This window comes from Salvelinus namaycush, chromosome 16 (genome assembly GCF_016432855.1).
Source record: "Salvelinus namaycush isolate Seneca chromosome 16, SaNama_1.0, whole genome shotgun sequence".
In the NCBI taxonomy this organism is placed as follows: domain Eukaryota; kingdom Metazoa; phylum Chordata; class Actinopteri; order Salmoniformes; family Salmonidae; genus Salvelinus; species Salvelinus namaycush.
Genome location: NC_052322.1, coordinates 16,561,082 through 16,572,861, shown reverse-complemented (window position 1 = coordinate 16,572,861; position 11,780 = coordinate 16,561,082).

Genomic DNA, 11,780 nt, shown 5'->3' with positions numbered 1-11,780 from the left:
CACATTTTCTACACTGGTGTCAGCAGCGGGATACGGGCACCCGTGAGCCACCCCTGATATACACTTTTTTTTAATATACACTTTCAATAATACCCACTGGAGACAAACTGGTTGAATAAACGTTTCAGCATAACGTGTCAAGGTATTGTGACGTGGAACCTACAGTATGTGGAAAATACATTGGATCTTAAAAAAGTAAATCAACTGTTGTTTTGAGGTTGAAATTTCAACCACCGGATTATGCCATCATGGTAACCAATTTTCAACATAGACAAACCTTGTATAAAATATGTTGAATTTGTACCTTTGAAACAGGTCACATCTTCAACGTTTTATCCACTAACGTAAAAAAAACAATAGGCTGGGCAGCACCTCCTACTGGAGAGTTGATTTATCTTAGGTATTAATTTGGTCTCCCATCCCAAAATGTTATCAAGCCCAGCCCTAATTATCTTAGATATTTGTCAGTGACTACTACCAATGTGCTATCCTGAGAAAGATTATTGAGAGATCTCTTAATAACTAAATAGATTAATTGATGGTCTCAAAGTCAGTCAAAAGGGCAGATTTAAAAGAGCTAATTAAATGTAACCATACTTTATAAGTCATATATCATCAATGATACTATTTAGGCCTATATAGCATTTGTGAAGTCTTAAACAGCTGTTGGGTTTCAATTCAACCCACGGTTCAACTAAAAATAGACAATATATATAGGCCTAGGGTTTCAAGCCTAGGTTGAATTCATTTGTTTGATTCACGTCTCCATCTCAACCAAAAACAGTTAAAGAATAGGACTAAATCAAATCAAACTTTATTGAAAGTACATTTAAAGTTTGATTAGATTTAGTCCTATTCTTCAACTTAGATTTTTGGTTGTGATGGAGACATGAATCCAACATATCAATTATTAATTTGTAGACAAATGGGAATTAAAGCCAGAAGTCAGTAGCACAAAATATACATCTCCTTCAAATGTTGATATTTGTTAACATTGACAACCAAACACAATTCAATATCACTTTTGTAATACAGTAAATAGCCTATTAACTTGTCGATAAAGTAACACATTTTATGTTGAATTCACATCTCCAACTAAACCAAACTTAAAGAATATGATTAAGCCAGTGGCTCAGATGAAATTATCCAAGCATTAGATATCCTTTAAAATGTTGATATTTGGTTATGTTGTCGACCAAACACAGTATTACTTTTACAGTAAATAGCCTAAAGTTAAGGCTATCTTACAAACTAATATAACAGTATTTATTCAACCTTTTGAGTAAAATATCCAGTGTCACATTGAGGTTACTGTGACTATAAATGTCTACTTATGCAACCATAGAAAGAGTGCATGTTCAAGTTAGCATGCAAAGGTTCTGTGGTTTTAGAAACTCGTATCACAATTCCTATGTTCTGCATAGAATCTCGAACATAATTGTTCACTTGCACTATGTGCTTTTAATGTAATCTCGAATGCAACCCACGTCATTTTGTTACGCTAGATAAAGCACAGTGATAACACATACAATTGCTGTATAAATACAAAATATCTGACATTGTATTCACATTTTAACTTTGTTTTGCTTTTAAGTGGTTGAAAGCGCAGTGATAACATATTTAAATGACAACTAAACCAAACATCTGACATTGTTTTTCCATTGGAATTTGGTTGAAAGCATTGTGATAACACATTGGGAATTCAACAAACTGTTGGCTGTCTTGTTGAGTGGGTGAATAAAGGTTGAAATCTCATTGATCAACGTCAACCAAATATTACAAAAATGTCCACGTTGAAATGTCGTGGAGTTTTTTGTTGTCGTCGTTTACATTTCAGTTTGATATGAGTTTCCATAACCACACATCTCTTGCGCTATACATTATTTACCCAACATTTTTAACTGACACATTTTTATGACAAAAACAAACAATACAATATAATGCGCTAGGCAGTAGCAGGCACTGGAAGAACGCCTGGCTGCGTTTCAAACATGTAAAAAAAAAAAAGACACACCCTCCACTTACTTTCGCCTTATACCTTTGGGGGAATCCCCGCGGCCATCTTTGTCGTCGGTCCAAATGATTAGCCAAGCAAGGGGAGTAGGCAACGTAAACCCCTCAGCCCTCGTTTTGATCAGTTTGCAAGTGTATAATTATGTTCTCTCCGGGATGAAACGCCCCTTAATTCAATACGCGATGATTGTACATCCGCTAAGAAAAGTCATCCAAAACTTAAAACCAACATTAATATGGAGAAGTCAACATACAAGTGTAAGTAAAAACGAATGTAAATAAGTTGGAAATTAAAACCAACATGACGGCTCAAATCAAATCAAATTTTATTGGTCACACACATAAACTCAGTAACTCATAAACTCACTCTTTTTCAGAACCCTGTCTTTCAAAGATAATTCGTCAAAATCCAAATAACTTCACAGATCTTCATTGTAAAGGGTTTCAACACTGTTTCCCATCGTTAAGACACTAGCAGCTTACAGACAGTAGGCAATTAAGATCACAGTTATGAAAACTTAAGACACTAAAGAGGCCTTTCTACGGACTCTGAAAAACACCAAAAGAAAGATGCCCAGGGTCCCTGCTCATCTGCGTGACCGTGCCTTTGGCATGCTGCAAGGAGGCATGAGGACTGCAGATGTGGCCAGCGCAATAAATTGCAATGTCCGTACTGAGAGACGCCTAAGACAGTGCTACAGGGAGACAGGAAGGACAGTTGATCATCCTCGCAGTGGCAGACCACGTGTAAGAACACCTGCACAGGATCGGTACATACAAACATCACACTTGCGAGAGAGGTACAGGATGGCAACAACAACTGCCCGAGTTACACCAGGAGCGCACAATCCCTCCATCAGTGCTCAGACTGTCCACAATAGGTTGAGAGAGGCTGGACTGAGGGCTTGTAGGCCTGTTGTAATTAGGTCCTCAGCAGACATCACCGGAAACAACGTCACCTATGGGCACAAACCCACCGCCGCTGGACCAGACAGGACTGGCAAAAAGTGCTCTTCACTGATGAGCCGCGCTTTTGTCTCACAAGGGGGGATGGTCAGATTCGCGTTTATCGTCGAAGGAATGAGCGTTACACCGAGTCCTGTACTCTGGAGTGGGAACGATTTGGAGGTGGACATTCCGTCATGGTCTGGGGTGGTGTGTCACAGCATCATCGGACTTGTGCGTTACAGGGAAGACAAATCAAATCAAATGTTATTGGTCACATACACATGGTTAGCAGATGTTAATGCGAGTGTAGCGAAATGCTTGTGCTTCTAGTTCCGACCGCGCAGTAATATCTAACAAGCAATCTAACAATTTCACAACAACTACCTTATACACGCAGGTGTAAAGGAATGAATAAGAATATGTACATATAAATATATGGATGAGCGATGGCCGAACGGCATAGGAAAGATGCAGTAGATGGTATAGAGTACAGCATATACATATGAGATGAGTAATGTAGGGTATGTAAACATGATATAAAGTGGAATTGTTTGAAGTGACTAGTGATACATTTATTACATCCAATTTTTCATTATTAAAGAGGCTGGAGATTTGAGTCAGTATGTTGGCAGCAGCCACTCAATGTTAGCGATGGCTGTTTAACAGGTGAACAGGCAGTGGCTCGGGTGGTTGTTGTCCTTGATGATCTTTTTGGCCTTTCTGTGACATCGGGTGGTGTAGGTGTCCTGCAGGGCAGGTAGTTTACCCCCGGTGATGCGTTGTGCAGACCTCACTACCCTCTGGAGAGCTTTACGGATGTGGGCGGAGCAGTTGCCGTACCAGGCGGTGATACAGCTTGACAGGATGCTCTCGATTGTGCATGTGTAAAAATTTGTGAGTGTTTTTGGTGACAAGCCAAATTTCTTCAGTCTCCTGAGGTTGAAGAGGCGCTGTTGCGCCTTCTTCACCACGCTGTCTGTGTGGGTGGACCATTTCAGTTTGTCCATGATGTGTACACCGAGGAACTTAAAACTTTCCACCTTCTCCACTACTGTCCCGTCGATGTGGATAGGGGGGTGCTCCCTCTGCTGTTTCCTGAAGTCCACGATCATCTCCTTTTTTTTGTTGACGTTGAGAGTGAGGTTATTTTCCTGACACCACACTCCGAGGGCCCTCACTTTCTCCCTGTAGGCCTTGTTGGTAATCAAGCCTATCACTGTAGTGTCGTCTGCAAACTTGATGATTGAGTTGGAGGCGTGCATGGCCACGCAGTCATGGGTGAACAGGGAGTACAGGATAGGGCTGAGAACGCACCCTTGTGGCGCCCCAGTGTTGAGGATCAGCGGGGTGGAGATGTTGTTTCCTACCCTCACCACCCGGGGGCGACCCGTCAGAAAGTCCAGGACCCAGTTACACAGGGCGGGGTGTTGACCCAGGGTCTCAAGCTTATTGACAAGGTTGGAGGGTACTATGGTGTTAAATGCTGAGTTGTAATCGATGAACAGCATTCTTACATAGGTATTCCTCTTGTCCAGATGGGTTAAGGCAGTGTGCAGTGTGATTGCGATTGCGTCGTCTGTGGACCTATTGGGGCGGTAAGCAAATTGGAGTGGGTTTAGGGTGTCAGGTAGGGTGGAGGTGATATGATCCTTGACTAGTCTCTCAAAGCACTTCATGATGACGGAAGTGAGTGCTACGGGGCGATAGTCATTTAGCTCAGTTACCTGAGCTTTCTTGGGAACAGGAACAATGGTGGCCCTCTTGAAGCATGTGGGAACAGCAGACTGGGATAGGGATTGATTGAATATGTCCGTAAAAACACCAGCCAGCTGGTCTGCGCATGCTCTGAGGACGCGGCTAGGGATGCCGTCTGGGCCGGCAGCCTTGTGAGGGTGTCAGGAGAATTTTCAATCCCAATGATTATAACTAACAATTATTTAAGCTTTGACCAATCCCCGAGGTTTGTAAGACCCTGGGTTTAATAATAATTAGGCAAAGACTCAGCTTCTGCAAAAGGTTGGTTCTTTATTCACGAGAACGTTCTAAAAATCATATAATGCGCACAGCCTTTTATATAACTCCTACAAGCGCCTACAAGTGCATCTGTTCCTCCCTGGGTGGAGGAACTTTATCTCCTGTCCTTTGTCTCACAGTACCAAAACATGTCTGTTGTCAGTTCCTCTTTATCACACACAAACACAATGTTCCCACTGTCTCACAATATTCTAGTATTATGTCTAAACACATTGTCTAAGCTTCTGTAACTATTAGGGTGAAATACTTTAGTCATTACTCTTAATGTCATTCAGATTCTCTTATCATTACTTTAAACATATAAATTCCCTTATCAGAGGGTTAACACGTTTACATTTTTTCCTCACGTTGGCTGCGGTGAAGGAGAGCCCGCAGGTTTTGGTAGCGGGCCGTGTCAGTCGCACTGTATTGTTCTCAAAGCGAGCAAAGAAGTTGTTTTGTTTGTCTGGGAGCAAGACATCGGTGTCCGCGACAGGGCTGGTTCTCTTTTTGTAATCCGTGATTGACTGTAGACCCTGCCACATACGTCTAGTGTCTGAGCCGTTGAATTGCAACTCTACTTTGTCTCTATACGGACTCTTAGCTTGTTTGATTGCCTGTCGGAGGGAATAGATACACTGTTTGTATTCGGGCATGTTTCCGGTCGCCTTGCCATGATTAAAAGCAGTGGTTCACGCTTTCAGTTTTGCGCGAATGCTCCCATCAATCCACGGTTTCTGGTTGGGGAAGGTTTTAATAGTCACTGTGGGTACAACATCACCGATGCACTTGCTAATAAACTCGCTCACCGAATCAGTGTATACATCAATGTTGTTGTCTGAGGCTATCTGGAACATATCCCAGTCCACGTGATCAAAGCAATCTTGAAGCGTGGAATCAGATTGGTCGGACAAGCGTTGAACAGACCTGAGCACGGGCGTTTCCTGTTTTAGTTTCTGTCTATAGGCTGGGAGCAACAAAATGGAGTCGTCGTAGGATTTGCTGAAAGGAGGGCGAGGATATGTGGTTTCCAGTTTACATAGAGTCCAATGAAGTTCTTTCAGGGCCGTCGAGGTGTCTGCTTGGGGGGGGATATACGCGGCTGTGATTATAATCAAACAGAATTCTCTTGGTAGATAATGCGGTCGGCATTTGATTGTAAGGAATTCTAGGTCAGGTGAACAAAAGGACTTGAGTTCCTGCATGTTGTTATGATCACACCACGACTCATTAATCATAAGGCATACACCCCCACCCTTCTTCTTACCAGAGAGATGTTTGTTTCTGTTGGCGCGATGCGTGAAGAAACCGGGTGGCTGTACCGACTCTGATAATGTAATCCGCGTGAGCCATGTTTCCGTGAAACAGAGAATGTTACAATCTCTGATGTCTCTCTGGAAGGCAACCCTTGCTCGAATTTCGTCTACCATGTTGTCAAGGGACTCGACATTGGCGAGTAGTATACTCGGGAGCGGAGAGCGATGTGCTCGTCTACGGAGCCTGACCAGAAGACCCCTCCGTCTGCCCCTTCTGCGGCGCCGTTGTTTTGGGTCGCCTACTAGGATCCGATCCATTGTCCCGGGTGGTGGTCCAAACAGAGGATCCGCTTCGAGAAAGTCGTATTCCTGGTCGTAATGTTGGTAAGTTGACGTTGCTCTTATAAATAGTTCTTCCCGGCTGTATGTAATAAGACTTAAGATTTCCTGGGGTAACCTCCCTCATGTGGTACCCTTCCTGCAGGCTCATCCTGACATACTCTCCAGCATGACAATGCCACCAGCCATACTGCTCGTTCTGTGCGTGATTTCCTGCAAGACAGGAATGTGTCTTGCAGGAAAGTGTTCTGCCATGGCCATCGAAGTGCCCGGATCTCAATCCCATTGAGCACGTCTGGGACCTGTTGGATCGGAGGGTGAGGGCTAGGGCCCCCAGAAATGTCCGGGAACTTGCAGGTGTCTTGGTGGAAGAGTGGGGTAACATCTCACAGCAAGAACTGGCAAATCTGGTGCAGTCCATGAGGAGGAGATGCACTGCAGTACTTAATGCAGCTGGTGGCCACACCAGATACTGACTGTTACTTTTGATTTTGACCCCCCCCCAACACCCTTGTTCAGGGACACATTATTACATTTCTGATAGTCATATGTCTGTAAAACTTGTTCAGTTTATGTATCAGTTGTTGAATCTTGTTATGTTCATACAAATATGTACACATTCCAGCCGGTGTCTATTCCACAAGTCACCACCGGCTAAATCTATGAGGTTGAAATGCCTATTTACTATGTTCCGTCTCACTGCGCAATCCACTGTCTCATCAACCCTGCCAGGAAATGTATAAACTGGGTCCAGTGGACCCAAACACCACATATGCAATTTAAATGTGTTGGGGGGTGCACAGTGTGCACTCAATGAAAATTGATTATTTTACATGTTCTTCACAGAAAATGAGCGAAGGCCAATGAGTCTCAGGTTGAAAATATTATGTATCATTTTTCTTTTAGTAATCAAAATGTGTCCCACAATAATACCAAAACAATATCAGCATGTAACGTAGCTAGTTAGCTGTAACATCGCCTAAACAAACTGCACCATCAATTTAGGTGTGCCTCACAGAGTGGAGTCTAACATTCGTAACGGCAGATATATATTTGAGGAGATGGGAAACGTTGTCTATGCTATGTCAATGGGCCGCACGGTCCATTCTGCACGATTCTGTAACAAGGAACTCTCTCCTTCTGTCACGTTCCTGACCTGTTTTCCTTGTTTTTGTATGTGTTTAGTTGGTCAGGGCGTGAGTTGGGGTGGGCATTCTATGTTATGTGTTTCTATGTTGGGTTAAATGTGTTGCCTGATATGGTTCTCAATTAGAGGCAGGTGTTTGACGTTTCCTCTGATTAAGAACCATATTAAGGTAGGCTGTTCTCACTGTTTGTTTGTGGGTGATTGTTGCTGTGTCTGTGTATGTCGCACCACACGGTACTGTTTCGTTTCGTTTCGTTCTTTCATTCATTTTCGTGTGTTCCTTCCTGTTCGTGCGTTCATGTTACATGTTCTCTAGTTCAGGTTTGTTCACATCGTTTATTGTTTTGTAGTTATCAAGTGTTCTTCGTGTTCGTCGTCTTGATTTAATAAATTCATTATGTATTCAGCACCCGCTGCGCATTGGTCCGCTCAATCACCTATAGACGATCGTTACACCTTCAAGGATTGAATTGGCATCTATTGGGTGCTAGCTCAAAAACACAACATTAGCACCAATTTCATCAACAAGGAATATAACATCACAAATCTTTTCCGAGATGTAAGATAATTAACTTGCTATCTGCTGTATCGTATAGCTTTGGAATCGTGACATTGCGTACTTTCGAGGAAAAGTACACTGACATTAACAAGGGATTGCGTGACGATTTGCTTAGGAACCAAGTGACGTAGCATGCCAACTTGAACGTGATTGGTCATCAGCCTGCTGGGTGGGGCGTTATACGTTCCTTCTTTCATTGGATTCATAGCTATCTCCATTCTATAATATCTCTGGCAACTGCACCATGCAATGCACCCTGGATAAGTTGTAGACCACACTATCTACCTAGAGAGTTTATCTGTATTTTTCGTAGCTGTCTACATACCACCACAGACCAATGCTGGCACTAAGACCGCACTCAATGAGCTGTATTCCGCCATACGCAAACAGGAAAACGCTCATCCAGAGGCGGCCTCCTAGTGGTCAAGGGTCTTTAATGCAGAGAAACTTAAATCCGTTTTACCAAATTTCTACCAGCATGTTAAATGTGCAATCAGAAGGAAACAAACTCTAGACCACCTTTACTCCACACACAGAGACGTGTACAAAGCTCTCCCTCGCCCTCCATTTGGCAAATATTTCCATAATTATATCCTCCTGATTCCTGCTTACAGGCAAAAATTAGAGCAGGAAGCACCAGTGACTCGGTCTATAAAAACGTGGTCAGATGAAGCAGATGCTAAACTACAGGACTGTTTATAGCACAGACTGGAATATGTTCCGGGATTCTTCCGATGGCATTGAGTAGTACACCACATATGTCATTGGCTTCATCAATAAGTGCATCGATGACGTCGTCTCCATAGTGACCGAACGCACATACCCCAACCAGAAGCCATGGATTACAAGCAACATCCTCACTGAGCTAAAGGCTAGAGCTGCCGCTTTCAAGGAGCGGGACTCTAACCCGGAAGCTTATAAGAAATCCCGCTATGCCCTCCGACGAACCATCAAACAGGCAAAGCGTCAATACAGGACTAAGATTGAATCGTACTACACAAACCATGACAGACTACAAAGGGAAGCACAGCCAAGAGCTGCCCAGTGACACGAGCCTACCAGATGAGCTAAACTACTGCTATGCTTGCTTCGAGGCAAGTAACACTGAAACATGCATTAGAGCACCAGCTGTTCCAGATGACTGTGTGATCACGCTCTCAGCAGCCGATGTGAGTAAGACCTTTAAACAGGTCAACATTCACAAGGCCGTAGGGCCAGATGGATTACCAAGATGTGTACTGCGAGCATGCGCTGACCAACTGGCAAGTGTCTTTTCTGACATTTTCAACCTCTCCCTGTCTGAGTCAGTAATACCAACATGTTTCAAGCAGACCACCATAGTCCCTGTGCCCACAAACACTAAGGTAACCTGCCTAAATGACTCCCAACCCGTAGCACTCACATCTGTAGCCATGAAGTGCTTCGAAAGGCTGGTCATGGCTCACGTCAAAGCCATTATCCCAGAAACCCTAGACCAACTCCAATTTGCATACCGATCTAACAGATCCACAGATGATGCAATCTCTATTGCACTCCACACTTCCCTTTCCCACCTGGACAAAAGGAACACCTACAGTCGAAGTCGGAAGTTTACATACACCTTAACCTGAGTTTAAATGTATTTGGCTTTCACAATTCCTGACATTTAGTCCTAGTAAAAATTCCCTGTCTTAGGTCAGTTAGGATCACCACTTTATTTTAAGAATGTGAAATGTCAGAATAATAGTAGAGAGAATGATTTATTTCAGCTTTTATTTCTTTCATCACATTCCCAGTGGGTAAGAAGTTTACATACACTCAATTAGTATTTGGTAGCCTTGCCTTTAAATTGTTTAACTTGGGTCAAACATTTCGGGTAGCCTTCCACAAGCTTCCCATAATAAGTTGGGTGAATTTTGGCCCATTCTTCCTGACAGAGCTGGTGTAACTGAGTCAGGTTTTGTAGGCCTCCTTGCTCACACACGCTTTTTCAGTTCTGCCCACACATTTTCTATAGGATTGAGGTCAGGGCTTTGTGATGGCCACTCCAATACCTTGACTTTGTTGTCCTTAACCTGTTTGGGCTGCAGGGGCAGTATTGAGTAGCCAGATAAAAGGTGCCCATTTCAAACGGCCTCGAACTCAATTCTTGCACGTACAATATGCATATTATTATTACTATTGGATAGAAAACCCTCTCTAGTTTCTAAAACCGTTAGAATTATATCTGTGAGTAAAACAGAACTCATTTGGCACAAACTTCCTGACCAGGAAGTGGAAAATCTGAAATTGAGGCTCTCTTCTAGGTCCTGCCTATAAATGGGCATGATACGTATTAGTATACATGCACGTCATACACCTTCCCCTGGATGTCAAGAGGCAGTGAGAGAAGAAATGGAGTGTTTATCTTGGTCTGAGATGGAATAAATTCTCTTGGAATGACGTGTCACCCATTTCCTGTTTTCAGGAAGGCGCGAGGTTGGACCTGGAATTGCCTTCTGAAAAGCTTTCGTTATAGGCGACTACTATCTCCGGCTTTGATTTTATTTGATACATGTGACAATATCATCGTAAAGTATGTTTTTTCAATATAGTTTTATTAGATTTTTGAAATTTATTCGGGACATTAGGCGTGTTGCGTTGTGTGCCTTTGTTCAGAAAGGAGAGCTTCGCGCCACTTGGCTAGTGCGCTTGCTAATTCAAGAGGGAAAAGGACGTTCTAAATCCAAACAACGATTGTTCTTGACAAAGGACACCATGTACAACATTCTGATGGAAGATCAGCAAAAGTAGGACCCATTTTATGATGTTATTTCATATATCTGTCGAACTGTGTACTATTAGTTTTGCGCCCAGGTTTTGGGCACTCGGTCGCCATAACGTAAGCCTTATGTCGTAATGAAGTTATTTTTAGAATTCTAACACGGCGATTGCATTAAGAACTAGTGTATCTATCATTTCCTATACAACATGTATTTTTTAGTTATGTTTATGAATAGCTATTTGGTCAGAATATGTGTGTCAGAAAAAGTGTCAGAAAAAAATCTGGACGTTGTGGGAAAAAGTAGCTACGTTAGCACAATGTATAACCACTGATTTCAGCTCTAAATATGCACATTTTCGAACAAAACATAAGTGTATGTATAACCTGATGTAATAGGACTGTCATCTGATGAAGCATATCAAGGTTAGTCAAAAATTATATATCCTTTGCTGGTTTGTTACGATCGCTAACTTTTACTACTGGGGAATGGCTTGTGTTTCTGGCTATTGTGGTAAGCTAATATAACGCTATATTGTGTTTTCGCTGTTAAACACTTAATAAATCGGAAATATTGGCTGGAATCACAAGATGCCTGTCTTTCATTTGCTGTACACTATGTATTTTTCAGAAATGTTTTATGATGAGTATTTAGGTATTTGACGTTGGTGTCTGTAATTATTCTGTCTGCTTTCGGTGCAATTTCTGATTGTAGCTGCAATGTAAACTATGATTTATACCTGAAATATGCACATTTTTCGAACA